The sequence below is a fragment of the Taurulus bubalis genome (assembly GCF_910589615.1).
Source record: "Taurulus bubalis genome assembly, chromosome: 7".
NCBI lineage: Eukaryota > Metazoa > Chordata > Actinopteri > Perciformes > Cottidae > Taurulus > Taurulus bubalis.
The window spans coordinates 17,630,950-17,655,601 of NC_136595.1; the positions used below are offsets into that span (position 1 = coordinate 17,630,950).

A 24,652-nucleotide genomic window follows, 5' to 3' on the forward strand; every position below is an offset into this window, starting at 1 on the left:
ACAGCAGCTACATTAAGCCCCTCTGCCCTACAGCACTTTCACCTGCCGAGTAAAGGCTGCCCGGATAATACGGGATCACCTTGCACCGCCTGCAGCTCCACTGAACACACGGCCAAACAGATGAGCTGCTCCCTGACAGACAGAGTGCGTGTGTGAGGGTAGTGTCTCGTGGGGCGTGTGTGTGCATGTGTGAGTAAATTTCATGGTTATATATCAAAGTGCCAGCTTGATCTGAGGACACCCTTGTCCTCATGGATAGAGTCCTGTGTCCTTTTCACTGTTGTTCAGAGGAATTTTCCCATTAAGGAACCTGCTCAACTGCTCTAAATAACTTCACAGACTAAGCTGCCCTTGTCCTCACTTTAATCTAGCCTTTAAAGTCTTTAATCATTATTATGGCACTCCCAGGCTCAATGAAGGCAATAGAAACATAAAGCCTCTCTCAGCAAGCTAGCACAACACTCTAGAACCGCTTCCACTATGGCTTTTGTAGGGTTTTGGATTACAGATTCATTTTTGCTGGACGTGTGGTCAAATTCATCCCTGGGAAAAGCCCTCAGTATTCCCTCCTTTCATCTCAGTCTCATTTTCCGGGTATCTAATAGTCATAATCGAGGCGGCCATGCTGGGTGTGTGTTTGAAGAAGCGGTCAAGGAGCCCCTAATCCCCTCACAGACAGTTTATAGTGGTGGCCCCCAATACAAGGGCTGATTTTGTTGCCCAACATTGAGATGTGGATTTGAGTTTTGGATCTTATGAATACACACCCACACACACACATGGACACACACACACACACACACACACACACACACACACACACACACACACACACACACACACACACACACACAAAGGCACAACTACTCTAGTGGGAATCCTGGGATTCCTGGCAGACGGTCATTTCAATGGAGTAATGAATTCATAGAAACAAAAACTCAAGAAAGACGGGTGACATATTCAGACTAGTTTCAATAAAGCTTAGTTCAACAATCAACTAAGGTCTGTTGTAGAAAGGTACAATGTATTCATTAGATTATTCCAATACTGGCAAGGCGTCAGTAGTCACAGAATTCAAGAACCAATAAAAGTACGGACAAAGGCAACTAAATGGGCTTTATATAATAAAGTAAAAAGATTCAAGACACAGGTAAGAGGAATAAAAGAGCATAAACCTTATGTTCACAGATACTAATACTAATATGTCAGCAAGAGCCACAGAACTACTATCAACTACGTCAACTTAATGCTTACAAATATATACCTGATGTGAAACACTCAACATATTTGATGTTGATGTCTAAGCCTTCAATTCTAACTCTTCACTTCAATTAACTGCATCTTCTTTTTATGAGCAGTGGTTGAATGTAACAGTACATTTACTCGAGTTCTGTACTTAAGTACAATATGGATGAACTTCTATTTTCCTTCAGTATTTCCCTTTTATGCTTTCCCATCCACTTCATTATATGATGAAGCTAACTAGAGCTCTACCTTCAAATTCTGCTTATACATAATAAAAAATTACTAATAATCATACAGCAGTATGAAAACATTACACTATTAATTGTGCTATTTTTTATTGAGACAACTATTATTGTAATACTTTAAGTACATTTTGTTGCAGATACCTATGCCCTTTTACCTAAGTATAATTTGAATACTGCGATATTACTACTTTTCCTTAAGCAAAGGATCTCAATACTTGTCCCACCACTGCCTATGACAAACCAGTAATGACAGCAATGAAGTGTTTCAGGCAAATTATACTGCATTAAGAACAACAACAGCTTAATAACGAACACCACAGTTATGCACTCCTCTTAGATCAACAGAGGCCGTGGCTCTTCAGCTGCTCAGCAGATTACCGAAGTCAAGTGTGGTATAGTTCTCTGTCCCAATGCCCACTCCTCTCCCAGCGAGAGAGACGCACAAAACAGGAGTGAAGATGCTCTCTCAAGCGGCCGGTAGGACCCTCACTGCCAAATGCTGGGGCCCCTCTTCAGACAGCAGCAGGATGTCTGCCTCCAAGCCCACCCCCAGTGATCAAGTTCACCCTCTCAATGAGCACCTGGCCACTCGGATGGACGGCCTGTCACTCACAGGGGGAGAAAAAAGAGAGAAGGCTTGTGGGTATTGTGTCACCAAAGAGAGGAGAGGAAGAGGAGCAAACATGAGTCATCAGTCTTTACGTAGATAAAGTGGATGAACAGACACAGCATTTGTAAATGAAACATTCCCGACGCGTGTTATCCTTTTGCTCCTCCAGCAAAGCCTCCTACAACACTTTTTAGAGTATTTTCGAGACCAGAGATGAACCTGTGGAAACCTCTGCGGTGGGCTCTCCAGCTGGGTAACTCCTGCACCCCAACAGCCCCCTCGTCCCTTCTTAGCTTCCTATGTTTTCCCACTTCCCGTGTCACCATGTCCGCCCGTCCCGTGGGGCTGCAGGTTTCTGCTCCAGCAGCCTAGGACAAGGCCACCATTAACTGCAGGGCTGTGCAGAGGGCACGTGGGACAAAAGGCCAAACACGCTGTCCCTGCCCTCAGACAAGGCCTGAAACAAATGTTACAGGGCTGGCGCAGAAGGGAATCATCCGGCCGTTGTCACTGAATACATTTACCTACCTCAGAGCCCTTTCAGCCCCGTGCTTTGTTTTAGGCCTGGAAGAAGGGAGGGCGTGAATGGAAGGGCGGGAAGAGGTGGGGACTGGGGGGGGGGGGGGGGGGGGGGGGGGGGTGAGGGTGAGGGGGGGGGGGGGGGGGGGTTGTGTGTGTGTGTGTGTGTGTGTGTGTGTGCAATGAAAAATGCAGGAGGGAGGAAGGGAAGTGAACGAATGAAATAAACGAAAGAGTCTCCAGGTTTCCACAGTGACCGACTGAGCTCTGAAAACACCACAGCGTTTGTGAGGGATGGGAGGAGTGTGTGTGTGTGTGTGTGTGTGTGTGTGTGTGTGTGTGTGTGTGTGTGTGTGTGTGTGTGTGTGTGTGTGTGTGTCCTCCCCCACAAGGACGCCAGGAGGTCTTGTTGATTGTTGTGTTTTGTTTTTCTTTTGGCATCCAGATCGCTTTTTCTACTCCTTTGTCTCTGCTATCCTTCCTGGGGTCTTTTTGGTCTAATTGGAGACCTGGAGAGCAGAGTAAACTCCAGACAAGACATTCTCTAAGCTCCTTGACTCCAGTTTGGTCAAATAATTAACAGCAAGAGAGAAGCATTCGGTCAACAGGAGAGAAAGACACAGAGTCAGACTGCAGGTCTGGCTTGCTGTTGTCTCTCTTAAAGTGTTTGACTTGAGTTTGGATTACAAATACAACAAGAAGGACTGAAGTGCTCCAGAAGATACGGATCAAGAATTAGTATCAGCTACACATTCAAAGCTTTGCAATGTTTGACTTGGTTTTAGGAGGCTTTTAGATTTGAAATGGTTAAACTAAGATGCCAGTGCAAAGTTTCCATCCAAAGCAGAAGTTATCCCTCAGTGGTTCAAAGCGCAACCAGTGGCTTCTATAAAAAAATAATTGTGGCCTTCAAATAAATAAAAAACGTTATGGATTTACGTAATGAACTTCATGCAGAGTCACGACTATAGCTCAAGCAGATATTTTTCTTATTTAATTATTATCATGATTATTATTCGGATAATTCTCTCAATACATTGATTCATCATTTTGTCTCTAAATGTTAGAAAGTATTGAAAACAGTCCTGTTAGTTTCCTAAATCTCAATGTGTCATCTTCAAGGTGAACTAATTTCATCATTTAAGTCAGTACTACAGTACATTGATATTTAAATAAAGAGAAGAAATTGTTTAAGAATTTACAGAAAATGTCCACTGACTGCACACCTCCCTGCAATAAAAATATAAAAAAATCAGACTCATCCCCTGCCCCAACAGAAAGTAATTAGTGTGTCATTTTCTCCCATAATCCCTTCAGCTAATCTCCTACAATCCACTGGGTTTGATTCAGTCATCTTTTCTCTCACATTCTAATACATTTTGCCTTTGAGTTTTTGTGTGGGTCGCAGCGCGCCGCCCTGCGCACAAAGAGCAGTCACTGAGCTATGACATTAAAGGTATTGTTGAGCCGTCCTCGGCCCAGCAGCCCCCTTATATGGGCTCACTGTGCAAGGAAGTGAGTGTTTTCATCCCTGTTGTCATGGGGATGAACACACGCACACACAAGCACAAAACTGCCTCCCCCTTCATCAGCCTCCCCTTGTACTGATTTTAGCTGACGTAAATTCATTCGTTGGTGCGGGACATGCTGGTTCGGCTCCCACCATGTAGCTGCTTTCAGCACCTGAACTCTAAAATATGAACCAGGAAGAGCTGTGTTTGTATTATAAGGGTGGTGCGGGGTGAAATATGTTTTACAAAGGTATGGCCTGGGGACGTAAAGGAAGGTCTTATGTATAACTCAGGCTGTGCCATTACAACCTGCCAACGCTATTCATCAGGGCTTTCAAGGGAGTCGCAGAAAGGAGATGCGAAACAGAGCTGACTGCAGCGTAGGGTTAAACATGACCTCGGGAAATTACCAGCTGTAACCACACATAGACATACTGTATATTATCATTGGTACGTGGTGCAACATGTTCAAGCATTCAGTGAAAACCCACTCACGCATGTGTGCAAATAAATGGCAAAATATAAAGATACAGCGTACACTTGTACACACTACCATATGTGTGTATATATCATTTTTTAAATTCGTAACCTTGGGATTAGGGGGAAAACTTTACTGATATTTAAATTTGAACAAAAAGGTATAGTCAGTGTTTCCTGCCATGTACTGAAGGATATTTGTATCTATATTTCGGGACTCACACTGTGAGAAATCTGTAATTATAAGCTGCTAACCAATTTTTAAATCTTTTAGTGAGAGCGTTGCTGTGGAGGAAGAAGTACGAGGATCTCTTACATAAGTGAAATATATTATACCAGAATAAATGTACATGTATATCTTCTTCAAACTTCGAACTAAAATTCCTGCATTTAAAGTTTTTCTCAAGTAAAAGCAGAAAAGTAGTATCAGCAAAATGTACTTAAACACTAAACTACTTAATATGCTGATTTGTCCGTACACCAAAACCATCTGCATGGGAAGGTTGAGTAAGTGGGAAAATGTAATATTGTAATTTGGGTCCATTATTGTTTAATGACAATGTTTAATTAATGATTCATAGAAAACCTTCCCAGTTGAAATGGTTGTATCCATCTGTGTCTTTGGCTGTCACTGTGTTCTCTCATCACTCTACCCCTCAGACTCAGACTGCCTCTAACCTGTCCACTGTCTCAAACCAACAAAGAGATATGTTTGCCGTACATTCATCATTGCCATATGACAAAAAAAGGGTCCTATTGTCGCACGAGACACCTCCTTGAAATCTCCATGCTGGCTAATTGAGTTTGTCTATAAAGCGTTCATTCACTGTCAGACGTTTGACACAGAAGAGAGCCAAGTCTTTCCTCGTCAATCTTTCTCGAAAGTCAACACTGGGCCAGACATGCACGCACACGCACAGAAACACACTCTACAATACAGCGCCGAGGGGTCTGGGACATCCCGCAGACAGCATCCTGTTCCCACTGAATGGGTCTTGTGTCACAAAGGACAATTTGGCTTCCCTCTGGCCCAGCTACCTGCGTGGGATCTGAATGTCTCCCTGACTGACTTGTGGCCTCAGGTTTTTGTGTTTTGATTTGGGAACGTCTCTCTCTTCTACTCTCTCTCCTCCTCCCTTGCACCCTCTCTTCTCTTTCTCCTTGTCTCAAGTGGTCTGCAGAGGGTGTCCTGGGAACCTGGCTGGCTGCCCCGCTGACAGCCTGCCCCCCACCACCACCACCACCACCACCACCCAACCCCATCCCGACAGGACGGACCCCTGAATTAGCCCTTAGTAGCCCACCACTGTCATCATCTATGCTGGACACTCACTGACATGCACACAATGACATATGAAGCACACACATTGACACACATGCAAATACACACTGAATTGCAGACACACACACACAGTGCAGACAATGGCAGAGCTTAACAAGCAGTATGCCAGAGAAAAGGGGCAAGAGAGGCATGCGAAGAGAGCAATTTGCCAGTTTTCAACTGCACAAACAGAAAGGTACACGCACACACACACACACACACACGCACACACACACACACACACACACACACACACACACACACACACACACACACACACACACACACACACACACAGGGCAGCGTTGTCCTCATGTTTACCTAATTACTGAAATCGAACCATCTCTTTTAGTTTGCAGCTCTGCATCTTATAGCCTCTGTCTTTTGACATATGTGGCTAATTTTACAAAAGTAGAAAGCAAAAGACTGCTGCATGTTTTGTGAATGTTTGTATCTACAGTATGTTTAACACCTGCTTTTATCTACAGCCACCAACAATTGTCGAAAAAACCTTTGTTTTGATGGTCTGCACTACGGTTAAAAAAATTAAAGTTACATTCTTATAGACGTGTGTGTGTGAGTGCACGCAGGGAACGAGGCAGCAGGCAGCTATTCCCCCCTGAGGATCCTTGCTCATTACCCAGAGGTCATAGCCCACGCCTGGCCACTTCCTGCCTGACCTCCCTCCAGAGAGCAGAGCATGCTGGGCTGTGGATCACACGTGCTGGTCACAAACAATCCTACTTCCTGTTCCAGTTTGGGTTCGAGACACAGAGAGAGAAATACAGAGAGAGAGAGAGACATAGAGAGGGAGAGAGAGGGAGTCCTGGCTTCTATCTGCCACTTGCTGTGCTCACTTCCTCCATTCTCACGCTCTCTCTCTGTCTCTCACTCTTATTCATTAGCCTCCTGACTATTCACCCCGGCCCAGCCGGCCCTGCCCCAGGACTGGGAACAAAATACTCACTGGCCATCTTGTTCCAAACTTCCTCCCACACTCTTCTGTATAAAGACATGAGTCATATTGGCCTGAATCAAGTTTGAATTAAGTGTTTTTTGGGACTTTTTCAGCATATCGAGGGGAAATGATAAACTGTGGACAGAAATAAAGTCGTGGTGCTCTTCTACATTGTTGGACCCATAGCAACCTATGCTAATAGCGGTTTCTCGTAATCATCCGAAAACAGGAACCGAAAGCTTTTGTTTCACTGTGAACGGACCTTCTTAGGACAACTACCAATTTCATCAAGGAGAAGGAAACATCATAATCCATGAAGATATTATTTCTTATCCGAGTCAGACCAATACTGTATTTTGGAGAACATTTTGAATACAATAAATTAGCTGATAGTCATTTCTTTCTTACAATATATACACATTTGTATACAAATATATCAAATTGTTCATATAGGAACTCCTTATGATGAGTAAAAAAGGCCAAATCATCAGCCAAATTCTCTGTAAGCAACACAGAGATGTTGAGCTTTTTAAATTGCTTTATTTCTGTGAAAAGTTTATAATATATGTGTTGTTATCCCTACTATGTTTTACTCTTTCTATTACCTTGAAGCTAACGAATGACACTTACAAATCAAGAATATTGTGTTATCATTTTTTTCACACAAATGAAATCTTGAATCTTCTGACAGAAATAACTTATGCTCACTTCACCTCCAAAACTTTAGATCTATAGCATCTGTCACTTTATAAGTCTTAGCCAACAGTATTGAGCATCCAGATAGGACCTTTGCTGAAAAGCTGGGTAAAATGAAGACTGATGTGCTGAATGGCATCTCAGGACATCTTATTGATGCCAGATGGGTTGTGTGAGCACTAGATTGGCCCCAAGAAAGAGACCTTGCACAAACATTATTGTTTACCAGTGCAGAGCCATTGTTGGTCCGGCATCTGTTGCTGACGTACCAGCATCCTGCCAAATTAGACTGCAGCGGCAGGGGTGCTGCTATCCCCTCGCTTTCATGGCTCCTTGGTTTGACCACAAGCCCTTTTATTGTCGGTCAGCGGCCGCTACAATAACCCTCCAGGAGACTGACCCCCTGACTCACCACAGGGGACCCAGCCCGGCCTGAGCCGGGTCAGGGCAGTAGAGGCTGGTGGTTAGAGGGCACCGTGCTGGTGCGGAGGCTGGTCCTGAGTTGTTGACTCTGAAGCCTGACCCTGGCCCGCTCCCCTCCCGTGGGGTCAGGCCTGGAGCTCAGAAGACCGAGGTCTCCTGCAGAGCACAGGGTCTGAGCAGCTCACTGGAGCTGAACCAGGAGCTGTGTCCGGCTCAGTGCTGACCACCGGGGACCGAGCAGGTCAGCCGGGCCAGGCTCCTGCTGCTGGCCACTGATCAGAGAGTGAAAGCAGCCGCGCTCATTAGGGGAGGCAATCTGCTCTGGAGATATGTGTGAAAAGTCCCAATTAGCTGGAATTAGGTTGCACAGTGCAGTGACGCCCCCAATTTATCATATTGATCAGACTCTTGGTGTTCAACACAATTCTGCACATTCACCAAGGCATGATGCGGAACTAACACCTAGATCCAATCCAGATGGTGATTCCCCTACAGATTCCACATGCAACGGTATCACACACACACACACACACACACACACACACACACACACACACACACACACACACACACCACGAGAGGAGGTGAGTGGGTGGAGATCCCCCTCAGGACCTCCAGTGAGGGAGCATGTACGGTCAGGTCCCTGATCTGGTGTGATCTCTCAGGGTGATGGATGAGGCTGGTTGGCCCCTCTACCTGTTTGTTGTCTCAGATCACAGCTCACATCTTGGCCTCTCAGTTTGTGTGAGTGTGTATCGAGTTTTCGCATGCAGTGTGGGAATTTTATGTACACAAGCGAGAGATGTCCCAGTTCAGAAAGTGAACCAAAATGTGATGCAACTTTTTGCTTCATGTCATTCCACTTTAGTAACACCTCTGTCCGTGGAGGAATTTGTGATTTTCTGCCTCGGAAAACATCACCACCAAACCAAACATCAATCAACATTCATGCAGTAACTAATAACCAAGAGTCCACGCTGTGAGGCTATATTAGGCACAACTAAAGTGCTTCGAACTCAATGCTAACATCAGCATGCTAACACGCTCACAGTGGCAATGTTAACATACAGCTAATGTTAAGCTAAGGTATTCGTATGCAAACCTTTTTAAATGATTGAAATTATTCCAGAGGGGGGCATTTATTGATCAAATTTAATGGAACTCCATCTAACAGTTGTCAGGATATTTCACTCAAAACCACAAATGTCAAACTGCTGGTGGCATAGGTGAAAAATCATGGGATCTTCAAAGTCATTAGGATGAATTCCCTGGGAACCATGGGAATGTCTGTACAACATTTAATTTCAATCCATCCGGCAGTTGTTAAGATCTTTCCGTCTGGACCAGATGGTTCGCTGACCTACAGACAGACCGACATAACCGTCCCTAGAGAACACAACAAACCACACGACCAGACTTCAAATGGCCCCAGCAAGCCATGTCCACCTCATGCACCTCTGGTTGTCAGGCTGAATTGAGATTAAAAAAGGTCAGGGGGTGAACTGATAACACACAAGGACAGATTGTGCCTTGTTTCATAAGACCCCCCCATGTCTGTCTCCCCCTCATCCATCCATCCATCCACCTAACCGCACATCCATCTCTCTCTGTCGACAGTGTGCGACTGAGCTCAAACTCGGAAAGGAAGCCCCTGTCAAGATAGGGTCCTTATCACAACTAGGTCAACCCCTCCTGTTCCCATCATCCATCAGGCGGGCAGCCACCTGGACGACTGCTGACCCTCGCTACAAGCTGATTGGACAGCCAGGCAGCGAGGACATATGGGAGTGGAAGAGATAAGACAGATAACAAGCCTGAGCACATTCTTATAAATCAGCATTTTTTCCTCGTGACATAGTGATGAGAAGGAAGTCTATCATGCTCTTTCCATCATACATAATAATTACTTCTTATTACTCTATAAAAGAGCTAAAGAGTGGAAAGGACTGTCAAATAGAAGCAGAAAGCTAATTCTCCTCTGGAGTTCAAGTCAATCCTGCCTCTTTAAGGCGCTTTTGAGGGTATTTTCATGACCCATGGAAGTGTGGAAAGCCTCAGGCCTCCTCAGACACACAGCCCCATCCCTTACTCTAGTTCTCCCGTCCTCTTCACCTCCTCCTCCTATTCTGTTTGTTTAGCTTGTATTAGTACCCCGGAGGACCAAATTATGGATCAACGAAGAAACATCCATCTCCATCTCGCTTAGCCCCCTGCTCGTGCTAAAATAAGTGGCCAATTAACTTGGTGGCGACCGTGTGTGCTTGTCCCCATCTGACTGCAGATTAATGACCGGCCAACGCTTTCTCTCTCCAGGCCCATTTATCAGAACCAGCCACTAGGTCACATGATGATTAAACGTCCGGACCGCCGCAGCCTCCTGGGGCCCAGGTCCCAGCATGGCTGTGGGCAATTGGATTTAATTGCTCTCCTTTCTCTTGGCTGTGAGCAGAAAAAGAGACAACTCCATTGGCAGGTCCTATTAGCCTGTGAGGCGACAAGAGCTGAGGAGTCTGGGATGTCGCACATCCTGTGAGTGTATGTTGGATGAGGACTTGTCATCCACTTCATTAAAACCTACCCACTTAGGTGCAGTTGGACTTTTCTTAGACTCACTGCAGTGGCTCCTGTCTTTTATCAAAGACTTAACAACCTGCAATGAGTTACAGTAGTAGAGAGGGAGGGTGTCTTATTAAAGGGGAATTCCAGTTTCATATAACTTGGGTCTCTTTTTTTGGCCATTGTTTCTATTGATAATAATGACACTGTTATGCATGTTAATTTGCTAACATGTGGGAATATGAACAAGAAGTCCAACAGGGCAAGAAATACAAGCAGTCAGAAGATACTACATGTTTTAAACAAACACCAACGTTAACCAAACGTACTTGGAATAGAACACAAAGACTAACATTCTTTGTCACATTATTACCCAAACTGTCCGTTGTAAACATCCAACACAGTTTATAAACCGACATTTATAGTCTACCATAGCTGAGCGCACACTGCTCCTGCAATGTGAGCCTATGAGAGCATTTCAAATCACTTTTTACAACCTAATTAAAGTGTCTAGGATAATCTGGCTATACTGTTGTTTACAACCTGTCTGATTATCTGATTGCTCGCTCAATTTCTGCAGTGCCTTGAGCATGTTTGGTAAAGATCGTGAATGTGCTTTTGGTTCAATTTATTAAAACACAACATCCATTAAGTTTATCTCTAAAAATGAAAAAACATATTCCTGTACCAAACCACTCAATCAGTTTCCCTTTGTCCCATATGGATCACCAAACATTCTTAAAAAAATGTAAATAATCCGAGTTCTGACTCAACAAAGAATTTAGCGCTTGTCAGTAAGATGATGATCCTTATTAATGTGTCTGAAAGAGAGGCTTGTGCTACTTCAGTGGCCCTGCGTGCTCTTATACTACTTCATCTTCCTGCCCACCTCATTGATCAGTATTAGTTTGGCTGAACATGTGATTAGTGCATGATGGTTAGCAAGGGAAGCTTGATGAAATTATCCTGGCACGGTTGTAATAGAATTACCGTGTGTGGGTCAGTCTCTAAGGGCACCCTGAAGACATTAGCAGCTTTGAAAGTCCAAGTGAATCAGGAGTCTGGTAATGTCTTTTTATCAGTCGCTAATTGAGTCCTGAGTCAACAAGTGGGGTCTGTGTGAAGTGTGTTTGTGTGTGTGTGCGTGTGTGTGTGTGTGTGTGTGTGTGTGTGTGTGTGTGTGTGTGTGTGTGTGTGTGTGTGTGTGGTGCCATGAGAGATCATTAACCTGGAGAGCTTGTTGGACTCCTGAAATACGTCTGAAATCTTTTGATCTCCACCCATAGATTTTTGGGACATTCCCGACAGACCATGAAAATGAGCTTTTAACAGTCTTGGCAGATAGATATGAATATGAACGTCATGTGTTTTCTTCTGTTGCTAGATGCATCACAACAAAAGTACCCACTGCTTTAAGCTGCTGTCTCACTTTATCATGGAAATATTTTCTTCAATCTTGCAAGGAAATAGAATGACTTAGAAGACACAAAGTAAGGAAGTAAGGAAAATGAATGAGAAAAGGAAACACATAAGTTGTCTTTATTTATATTGTCAAATCCACTAAATTACAAATGAAAGAGCCGAATGACAAACAATAGTCCAATAGTCAATCATCATTTTCTTTACTTGAACAGCATCTGAATATGAAATATTAAGTTAAGATGCTCTTGTTTTTCTTCAGTCAAAGTTTCCCAAATGAAGAAGATTCTCAGTTAATTTTGGACTCTACTGGGACAGCTCGCCAAATGGCAGCATCAAATAGTTTTTGGGGTCACAAAAGAAAAGAGGAAGAAAGAATGCGCCTTTATATTCACAGACTATGATTGGCAACAATTTAAGGCTCATCTTATCTTCAGATTGGTGCTAGTTTTCTAAATCAAATTGGCCTTATCTATTTGGCATCTTGCATTCCTAAAGATTAGCTGATGCTCCGGTCCAGAGCCGTGTCATCCTCTGGTGATCATATCAGACGTTGTTCATGGCTGTGTGCTCGCCATGCAGAGTAGACCAGACTGAAGGAGGGCATCGATGGTATTTGAAAGGCAGCAGAGCGCTGCAGCCAGTCTGACCCCGTCCTGCCCCGGCCTTTCAGCGCCGGTCCTTTCAGACGCCACTGGACAATACTGACTTGCTCTCCGGCCTTCAACTGGCCTATGAGCCGATTAGGAACCGGACCTGCCACGGAGAGACAGAGTCATGGCCTGACACCACCCACATCCAACCCCCCTTTACTGGGCCTCCGAAGGGGCCGCCAGTTGCCAAGGTCAGCGGCCAAGCTGACCTCTGATCTCCCGCCATGTTTGGACACGTCCACACACAATGCGAGGCCCAAGGCAACTGATTAGAATACGGAGGGGATGAAAGAGGGCAAGAGGGCTCCGGACTGTTGCAGGCAGTTGTTTGGGAGTGTGTTTATACATGTGCGTGTGTGTGTGCATGTATGTTGTTGGCATGGCGACCTGGTCAGTGACCGTCGGACCACCGGACCTTCACTCAAACCTTCTGCCCTCCCCCAGATGTGCTGCTCTTGTCTCACGTCTCTTTGTTTGAGACCAGGAGGGAGGAATTACACCAAGGATGATCCCGTATTACTGGGCCTGCCTGCCTTTCAGGTTGAGCTTAGTTTTGTTGGCTGGGTCTGGTTTTATCCTCCTCCCAGTGTTGCCACTATTGAACTGATCCCTTTGAAGTCCTCAGACACTGACCACCACATCGCAACCATTCGCATTCTGCCCCCTCTGAAGGCAAAGTGTTGCATTTGGTGCAAATGTAATATGAAACACAGGATGAAAAAACTGAGGGATTCCATTTCGACATCCACAAAAACTGACATCTGAAAAGATGGATAGAACCACTCACGTCAAAACAAATGAAGTTCATTTAAAAAATTAAGGTGGATTGCATAATTTACAATAATCCACAGAACACATTATCAACTGTTTAATGTGAATAAAGTAGCTCCAAATAAAACTGTTGACTGCAAGGGAAGGATTCAACTGGGACATTGATTCTGCCAACACATGTTGGATTTTTCTCAATGTAATTTGTCAGTGATGCGAGTGTTAAACTGGTTACATTCACCTCCATTGTTTTAGGGTGAGTCGACATATAAACACCAAGTTGTCAGGTAAGCTAAATACTACAAGAGATAATCAGTTTTTTTGTGATATCGGTGACATATTATAGAGACCGATTAAGACAAGAAGAAAGTCTAAGAGAGATGTATTTTATTTTGAGTCTTATATTTTCCAGAAAACTATAGTAACCTATTTGTGCATTACATATGTGTGATTTTTTTATATGGGGTCAGTAGACAGGATTCTATTTAATTATTTTTATATCCTGAGAATAATATTGTAAAAAACGAAAAAAAAGTATGTGTGCGTATGTCCCATGTCATCAGGCCATATATTTTTCTGGTTTACAGTATGTAATCCTGCATAATGACTTAGAGGTGTGTATAATTGCTTGCTTGCTTTATTCCTTCATTTTCTGCCCCTTGTTTGATTATTTAATTTGATGATAAATTATGAAATGTAAGTTTTTCATTTGTATGATTCAGTTCTCATCATTCCCTTTAGCACTCGTTCTTCCCTCCTCTCCTCCCTTCTTACCGCTCTTCTTCCTTCCCACCTCATTTTGTTAGTATTAAGGTAGGTATTAAGGTGTGCTTTAAAAGAGTGTTTTATCTTCTTTTTTTTACATTACCTGTCTCCCACCATAAAACAATAACATTTTTAGGAACTAAAGGAACAGAGTTGCTCCTCATCCTGCAGCTGTCCTGCCCATTTGGACTGTATTAACCTGCGACCCACAACTAACCTCTCACCTCCTAGCTGTGTGTGCGTGTGCATGTGTGTGTGTGCGTGAGACGCCTTGTGTATAACCAGTGGTCCATACCATTTTTACTGTTCAGTGTGCACAGCCAGAGGGTTTGTGAATGTGTATGGTACTATATGTGTGTGTATGTGTGTCGTGGTGGAGCAGGAATGGCCAGGGGTCTCGCTCTGACGCCCCTGTGTGTACTCATTCAGCACAGAGGTCGTGTGTCAGGGGTCAAAGGGTCTCTGAGCGGGAGGGGTGTGTGTGTGTGTGTGGGGGGGGGGGGGGTTAAATGCCCCCAAGGTAGGTAGACTATCTTAATTGGCCTCTAGAGACTTCAGGGAACGTGTGTGAGTACCACGGGTGTTTAAATGTATATGGGTGGGAAGATAAGCCGTATCTTTATGGATGTGATGATGATGATGATGATGATGATGATGATGATGATGATGATGATCATGATGATGATCATGATGATGATCTAGATTTCAAAATCTAGCGTATTCTTCTCCAATTTTATCTTCCTAAACATTAAAGGCTTTGTTTCATACATGTATTTAGGGCCTGTTTTCTTGGTTTTCAGATGCATCACTTATGACAGCTTCTTTTAATTGATCATTTATATTTCATACAATGTTGTTTGTATTTAGTGGCCAGGCGGGCATTAAACATCAATGTCCTCTCAACAAATGTGAAACAGATGAACAAGAAGAAACTAAAAATAAAGAAACCAGATAAATCAGAAGAACAGAAAGAATATAATAAGAAACTGTTTGTGAATTGTTGACACAGAATTCCTGTTAAAATAAAAAAAAGAATAAAACAACATGAAAGTAAGGTTATTCATTTAAACTATTTGTGGTTCTTGAAAGAGTCAACGTGTTTGAACTCCTTAAATGATCACAGAGCACTGACAGCTAAACGTGGACAATTCTTCTTTACGTTCTTTATATCTTCTCTTTGGGAGTGTGTGTCTGTATGTGTGGAGGCTGCCATGGTCCTGTTTGCTCAGGGAGAGTCAGTCTTGTGCCCTGCGACCACATTATCCACCTATTAAAGTCCTGCCATTATTTACCTTCCTCCTCTCAAAGGGACGGGCCGTGTCCGGCTGATAAAAGGCTGCAGAGTGTCTGTTTCACTCGAGGCTGGATGACGACTACAGTCACTGAGTGTTGGCAGAGCAAACATTCCTGAGCACCCAGGATCTGACACACACACACACACACACACACACACACACACACACACACACACACACACACACACACACACACACACACACACACACACACACAATGCAGAGGAAGGACACACACATACAGCCAGGCAATAGCTTGGAGAAACAATCTTTTGATCTAAAGAGGACACACAAAATGCAAAGCTATTTAAACATACACATGCACAGCCTTGTTGCACTTGACGGGGAAACAAATATATTAACTGATAGCGGAGATTAACTGATACCCATGTGCCAATTCCACACCATATACAATTATTCAGTATGTCCTCTGTACTAATTGTCACAGATAACTTTTTTTTTCAGTTGGTGAACAAAAAATCAATGCCCTTCATTATTTTGTTGGAGGAAATGATGCGATACATGCGCTGAAGGACGCCAATCAAACTGTCAAATTAACCTTACACAAACAAAGTGACAAAAAGATGGAAATGTCTTTGGTGTTTTTCAGCAATCCTTCTGGAGTTGTCTCACCACCATTCACAATATATTTTACATTTTTGTAATTTGAGTACCTCTTCTGTTTCTTTTGTGTGGGACAATTACAATCTCACTTCAATAGCACAAATCAAGTAGATTTAGAACAAATGCTGACTGTTTTCAGCGTGAACACCTGAAAACAATCTGGAAAAGTGATTAAATTAGTAGAATGGATTTGGGACACGGCTAATCATTTATTGCTGTTATATACTATGTTGAACATAGTTTTCTTGAAGTGGTCCAAAAACAATACATCCACATTCGAATTTAAACTCAGTTTTGAAAAATAATTAGATCCTTTCAGTTGCAATTGTTACAGGTACTTCAATACTAAGTTTAAAGTTAAGATGTAATAGAATGACAAAATAAACCCCAATTTTATTCAGATACTAGTTCATTCTAGTTGGTGCAGCCCACACTTAAACTCCCAGACGCGCACGCGCGTGCACACACACGCACGCACGCACGCACGCACGCACACACACACACACACACACACACACACACACACACACACACACACACACACACACACACACACACACACACACACACACACACACACACACACACACACACACACACACACACACACACACACACACACACACACACACACACAGGGATGTGCCCTGGCCTGCTGTTGCTGTTGTCCAATGGTGGTAACGCTGTTCTCCAGCAACAGTCAAACACCCAGTGGGCAGCAGAGAAACCCAGACTGACTGGTTCAATATTTGCTGGTCCAGCAAAGAGGCGTGTGGAGGCTGCAGGGGGTCAGGAGGTCAGCGTGGCAAAGCGGTGGCCTTTCAGGCTGGGCACGACTGACCGGCAGGTGAACAAACAGAGGCTGCGGGGGAGGAGGAGGAGCATAATGATGACATGATAGGATGCCACAGAGGAGGATTCAACTCAAAAAGTTTAGTTTTGTATGTAAGTATGTACGGATTAAAAAACGGCTCACATTTAAGAAATGCAGCTGACGAAAGTGTGTGACCAGTGGTAGTCAAACTGCTTTTTGAATGAAGACACAGAGACAGAAAAAAACATTTTGGTTCAATTTCAGGACTAGATGTTCACTAGGAAACATGCATTGTGTTCATTTTCCACAACATTTCAGAGCTGAAGCTCATTCAGTTCAACATCATCTTAAATCTCTTCTCTTATTTTCCCCTCTAATTTGAGCACAGGTCGTGTGAAAGAATAACAGTTTTTGTGTGTCAGGCAAATGGGCGAGAATTCCTAACCACACTGAATATGTAACATGGCAATGCCCTTGTCTTAATCTGATGTGATGTCAGGCAGTTTGAAATCGAAGGATTCTGGGAAAACATCCATCTATTCATTTAGATAAGCCTGTTTTACTGTTTAAGTCCAAATACACATGTAAAACAGACGTGCTAGAAAATGCTAATCTAATTAAAAGTATAAGCTCAGAGAAAATCAGATCAGGACTTCCTGAAAGAAGACAAAAGCTCACAACTTGATCACTTTCCAGGCCTGTTGTCATTTCTGCTCTGCTTCAACACACGATGCTCCTAACGTGACAGAGCCTCGCCTCGAACATTCACACTCAGGCTCACTGTGTGTTTGCTTTTGGTTTTAGCGCCTGCTAAGATACTATTGATGGCCAGTCAAGTAATGTCACCAGACCGTTTTTGGTCCGACCGCACTGTGGCACTTAGACGATGAAAGCCGGTCCTCATCGTCCCCCATCCGGCAACAAGTGCAGCCCCCTGTCAGCGCCACTCCGCAGGAGGAGACAGATCAGCCTGACTGACGTAAGTAGTGTGGACAGATACAATTTCAGCCTGGCAACACAGCCAGATCTGGCAACCCTTCTCTGTGTTTACCTAAAGGCTAAGGCAGCTGAGCCCAGACCTCACCTGCTGGCCTCACTGGTTGCCATGAATGCTCACATAATCCCACTAAGTCCATGCAAACCCAGAGCCGCTTCTTGTGCTAAAAACTCAGAGTCCCTCCCACTCACTAAGACCTCCACTCGATTAAGAAACAGTTTGTGCAACGATCAGTTTTTCCATGGCAACTTTGCATATCTCCATTCTGCAGAGGACAGTTCCCACCCCTCTGTTGTTACACACACATCCCTTTCATTTCTTCACCCATATGTTTCAGCATCATATCACTCAAGTCACACTTTCTTTACTTGTCTTCTTGGGGAGTCCGTCGTGGCTTAAATTTAATTCCTCTAAGTTTCACAGTCTTTATTTAAGCGTTCACACCGCAAGCTCAATTCTTTTAGTACCTACATTTTTCTTGCTTGTCTCCAGCACATTTCAGCAACAGTATCTTGGACGACATTGAAGTGTTCAAGCAAATTATAATTAAATCAGCGATTTGGCTTTGTTTTTACATTTGAGCTTAGTTTTGTATGCTAAAACCAGTTTAAATAATCGGGCGTGAGCTGCATAAATAACTGCTGTTGCAGGTGAATGTTGCCACATTTAGTTATGGTTGTGGCATCACTGATTCTGATTGAGCAATAAAAATAAAGATTTCCTTCTCTTTGGTATGACCCTATAGAGGGAGAGGTTTCGGTTGGAGGAGCCAATGGGACAAACGACATAGGAATGATCATGCACACTGTTTATGTCTGCTACAACATTTTACTGATACCAGACAATATTTCTGCTTGAGGAAGATCTGCATCAGAATGAAACCTTGTCTATTTCGTCAATAAAATGTTATAGTCGTAATTTATAGTCAGTATGCAAAATTCTTTATAAATGTATTAAAATAATAGGATGTTTTCTAGGATTGGGATCCAATGTAGTGGTCCAGGATGGTATTTGGGGAAAGAATAGCTTCTTCTTCCACATTTTGGCTGTTCACATAAATAGCCAAAGAGTGATTCAGATTTGGTCTAATATTTTAAGCAGCGGTTTGACGACAGGCCAGCTCTTGTGTTTTTTTCTTCTTCTGTTGCGTGGCGGGTGACCCCGTGTGTGAGTGGACACCCTGCATATTGTGGGATTAATAGGAAGATCTAGATCCACCATCAAGGATGTTTGATGGAGGCTGTTTCCCTCCACAATGGACTGATTCATTTATGACGTCCCGTGCCACGAGACGACGATGAGGTAATTTTATGGATTCTTTCAGGGTGGACGTCAGACTTGAATGGTGAGAACATGCAGTAGTCCTCTGCACGGCCACCCCTGTGGAAACACACACACACACACACACACACACACACACACACACACACACACACACACACAGATACAGGACCACCACCGGATTCACACGGTTGAGCCTCCTTCAATTCCTAAATTTGAAGCACTGAGTGCTGCCATAATTTATAGCTCACACAGAATAAGAACAGGGCTCTCTTCTCTCTGTGTGTGTGTGTATGTGTGTGTGTGTGTGTGTGTGTGTGTGTGTGTGTGTGTGTTGGGGGTGTGACAAGAAAGGTCACTGACCTCTGTGACTTGGCTAAAATCCCCATGGGCCTAATTCTGCATTGGAATGGACCCCACAGCGCAATGGGAAGATGCCTCTAACATAATGAACACAAAGGCCAATTGTGACACTATTCTCTGCGGGGCAGAAAGCAGCGGGCCCCGGGGACAGTAGAATGTTTTGTTGGCTGAAACGGAGAAGGAAGCCTGTTGCTCCAACAAGCCTCTGATAAGATTCATCAGTGGTGACTCAACAGTGGCAGTTTGTCTCCCGGGGCACTAAGTGTTAGATTTACATCCACTGTATTTATCTGCACTTGTTGACTGAAGTGCTGATAAGTGACTCTCTTAGGCCAAATCACTGTCTTGTACATGTAGTGTGTCCTCAAGTCTCTCATGTACTCTAAATATTTGTTATTGTCAGTGCAGTGGACAAAACTGGGCTTTATATAAGTACTATTGTATTATTATTTTTTTATACAAACAAAGTGCATTATGGAGCTTTAATAGTCATACACACCAACAATTAAAACATTACCTTAGGTAGCACCAAAAACAATACTTGGAAAGGAAAGCAGGACAAACGCTCCTGAAACATGGAGATACCACGTGATATGAATGGCATTATAATATTGCCTTAAAAGCTGTGTAGGAAGCATTATTAAGCATTATTAATTTATATCATATCTATTTCTTTCTGAATAGCAATTGATTTGGCTCCTTTCTAAAAGGGCCTTTTGTGTTTCTATATTACCTAAAGACCTTAAAAAGAGAGGAGTGAGCAGAGACATATTCAGTTGGTTGCAACACAATCCTACACATTGGTCCTTGACATATACAAAATATGCAGCGATAACAATTCAATTGGAAAAACACAAAAATTCTAGCTGTTTCAGCTACTGTGCTAAACTGATGAATGACTAGTGTACAGAAATCCGTGACATCACCTTTATCCACCTGAGTCCCGCCAACTTGAAATATATTATAAAACCTCAGACAAAACAGAAAAAAAAAGAAAAGAAAAAATTCGGAAATGTAGGACGCAAATGTGTTTTTAATAAATCATTTCCATCAAAATCTGTATTCACAAACAATTAGCCACATTGGATGATCTGCTTTTAGAGCTTAATAGATTCAGATGTTCATAAAGTTGGTACATCACTCAACTTTCTTCAATATATCCTTAAACCACTGTACTTTGGTAAATGTCCACCTGAGGATGCTTTAGCTGCCGTGCAGTGCCAACCAGCCTATTTGTCTGTCAGCTGACCGCCACGTACGTTAACCTGGTTGCCAGAATCTCTGCTTCTCCCACAACCTCAACAAACAGCTCGATAACAGAGGGGACAGAAAGACGATAACAAAGCCAGTGTCGCCAACAAGAAGGCAAACAAATGCTAACACTTCTGCTACTGCCAAAAAACGCCCATCCCCACAATTTATTGCCCTTTTCTAAGACTTATTCAACGTTTTCATCATATACCGACCCGCCACACCCCCTGCCAAAAGACCCAGAATGTGTCTGTGTGATGAGGTGAAGGATTAAAAAAAACGAAGCAACAAGATCGGCCCTTTCTTTTTCTGAAGAAAGACTAGAAATGAAGCTTTGTGCACGTCCGCTGCTGTGGCACATTTGAAAAGTCTGGCCCGGCTGCTTTTGTGTCACCAACATAATGGGGATTGAGGGAAAACACAAACTGAACCACTGTGCCGTTGTGGCACTGGCTATTAGTCAACGTGACGGCCTTTGCAGATGCTAATGGTGTATAGTGTGTCCCGGCCGGCCTCCCTCCTCCCAGAACGTGGCTATCTGATAGCACAAAGGCCTTTTGCTGGAGGTTGACTTTTCCCCCTTTCTTTTCACGGCTGCTACAAAGTCATTAGGCTTTTTTTTTAATCCTTTTCCCTTGTTTTTGAGAAAACAGGGGAATATAATAGCCACACAGAAAATAGAAAGTTGACGTGAGGCAGTTATCTCCATGTGTAAAGCCTCAGGTGATGGTGAGGATGAGGCCTTCCCCCTCTGCATCCACCCCTCCCCACTGCGCTTCCCTTTGAGCAATGTGGAGATGAAGTAACAACCGGGCTCTTGTGAAAGAAGAGTGGATGCCCAGGAGTGGAGGACCTCTGGACTCTGACTTATTAATCAGTCAGGCCCTCAGCTGCCTCTCTCTAGCTGCTGCCGCAGGCTGCGACGTGTCTTCAGCCTGCTAAGGGTTGAGATAACCGCCTGCAGAGTTAAATACTCTGAAGGTTTGCCCAGACCTGAACCAGAGGCCTCATCACATCAGCACACAGGTCACTGCATCCAGATGCAACCAGCTGTAGGACAACAGCACACCATATTATGGAAACACATTCAAGCAACACAACTCTCCACGGATGAGTGAAACAATGCATCAAAGGTGATTGCCCTTTAACTCGCCAGGATTTTATTGAACAAAAATGTAAGGAACAAAATTAATTGGAGGGATTGCCATGAAATGTTGCAGACATTCACTGTCCACATGTTGACTTCACTTCAGCGTTCTTCTATCGGCATCATGAGGTCAAAAGGAAATTTGAAAACATGTCCATGATAGCTGAGCAAACTCGGATCTTAGATGGTCGAAAGCTACTAAATAGAGTTTGAGATAAGATTGTTTTGTCAACGTTCTTCATAATATTTGAGTGTTCTCATTGGCTAAAGGTTTCAGTAAATGGACATTGTTCAATTAAACTCTGCTGCATGCACTTTACTGAAAGTGACTTCAAAAAGGTTTAACACTGACGGGACAAGATGACACAACATGAAAAAGGTAATCTTTATTTATGTCAATTTTATTTTTGTATTTTTCTCTTTTAAACACAAATTTAATAAATAAAGCACATCTGATGGGGTACACCATGCAAACATTACTTTCTACAACATAAAACATTTCTTTGAACAAACTCACAGATTTTGTTACACAAGTTGTTCACTGCATACATGTGCTGTACATTATAGTAGCTCCATGACTTTGCTTTAACTAAACCTGTACAAAATGCACCGTCTATTGTTTGTATGTATGTACACAACCATATACACATGAATGGGTGGATAGGTTTTACGCAGTCTATTACCACACTTTCATTCAAACATCAGACAGTATTCTAAGCTCTGGAAGAGTGATAGGTTGTCTAGGTGGATGATTGAAAGAGTCAGAATAGTCCAAACGATGGAGGTGGATGTGAAATAAGGAGTTCAAGATAAGAATGAGTAAAAAGCACAATATTGGGGCAAGTGCAGAAACATCCAGCCAGTGAGCAGAATCAGTGAGCTGACAAAAGTATACGCTTTCAGTTTAAAATTACCCAACAGCATGTTAGATATTTTCCCTTTTCTTAATTTTGAGGATAATTTCTGTTCATTTACAAAGGGAGATTACCATTCCCTTGGTTTTCAGGTGTTTGATCTTATCCCCCCCCATCCAAGCAGCAACAGGCATATGATCTTAATGACCATTATCATCACAAAGAAAGAAAGGGTGATATGTGCACGTGCACCTGTGCTGTGTACGTGAACATAGACAAAACTGTTCTGCCAAACCATCAAATCTGGTGCAGATTGGAAACATCGGAATAACTCACCTTCCCCTGCGTAACTAGACCAACTGATCAAGATGGACTGGATATTAGTGCTAAAGACTAAACCCCAGGTCCAAAGTGGAGACATCTGACGGCGTCATAGCTTTTGAAAATTAAATGAAATGTACATGCAAACTGGTTGATAATTTACTGAATAAATAATGATGACATCTTTAACTGATAATGCAATATGGCTATTGAGAGATGTCTTTAACCTTAGAAAATATATAATAATGTTGTATATTAAAATATATCCTTACATAGTCAGTTCAAAAACTGCAGCTCTAAATTTAATAATGTGTCTAATTAATCTAGAAGCATCCTGAATTTATGTTGAATTACATTTATTAATCTGTCAAGAGGGTGTCAGATTTTTCTTTTGTTTGGAAGCAGTATTATTATCTCTTAGTTACAACATGGGGAGCGTATAGATGAAATGTTAAAGTACAATGATGGAAGTGCAAACATCACAAACACTAGACGAAGACAGAAACAAAAAGGTGGCATGACCAGGACAGCGTGTGCATTTGGCAGATATTAACAAACCATTGTCAAATAAAACCCCATTAGATCAAAAATAAAGAAATAAATCTATACATGCTATCGTTGCCGAGACCTTCAGAGCTGGTCATATCCTGTTAATGAGGGGTTGTTGTGGAGTTACAATGGGGAGCGTTGAAGAGAAGGAAGCTGAATATTGAAGTAGGCAGCTACTTTCTACTCTTATAGTTTTTAGGTAGGGCATCTGTTGCTCCTTTTCAGGGGTACATGGAGCACATATGTAGAGTTTAGCTGCTGCTTGGAGGGATGACTTAAGTGCTTTGGATCCTAAGTGCAACTAAAAGGAACTGGTAAATGTTAAATATAGGCAAATTCTTGTGTATTCTGTGTGTGTCATGGCGCATTTTAGGAGTGCCAGGCGAGATAAAGGTATGGAATTCAAGGCTGTTTCACCCATCAGGAAGAGCGGCAAAGGTGACATCAGTGAAGACACACACTCTTCTAATCACATGTACACAAACACTAGCAGCTGGAAAAGAAAAAGAAAACTGGGGAGATTAACATGTACACAATCCTCATTTATTGAAAATGAGAGGTTAGAAACTGTGCATGCTTCTCATTTTCCTTGTGATCTGACTGTTTGGGCTCCTGTGCAGAAGTCTCCCTCTTTACCCAGGACTGTTTGCAAGAGAGAAAAAAGAAAAACGGAAACTCAAAGCTTGAAAACTGTGTCCTTCATTTCAGGTCCATCTTTTCATGAGCATCAAAGGGGGACAGGTATCCAAGCCGTGGATATTAAAATCAGATGAGTGAGTGGTGAGGCCAAGGTCAGGATGTGATGACGGTCATTTACAGATTTGTCTTCTTTTTTTTTTTCAGTGCATTTCTCTGTGATCCATAAATGTACTTTCAATCGTTCTATAAAGAAAAAGGGAAGGAGGAACAATATATCATATTTACATACAGTGCACAATGACCATTTAGGATTTTACAATTTCAAACAATTTGAACATTTACTATCATTCA

The 24,652-nt window shown here is 42.9% G+C and overlaps 1 protein-coding gene across 1 annotated transcript in view; it reads right to left on the reverse strand.

The window, feature by feature from the left end:
• Nucleotides 1–22,311: 22,311 nt before the first annotated feature.
• The window catches only part of opa1 (OPA1 mitochondrial dynamin like GTPase), a 36,039-nt gene continuing 33,698 nt past the window's right edge, over nt 22,312–24,652 (reverse strand). Inside the window, exon 29 of the mRNA XM_079221179.1 lies at nt 22,312–24,544. The gene's annotated coding sequence lies outside the window, so the exon portion shown is untranslated. The remainder of the gene's footprint in view (nt 24,545–24,652) is intronic.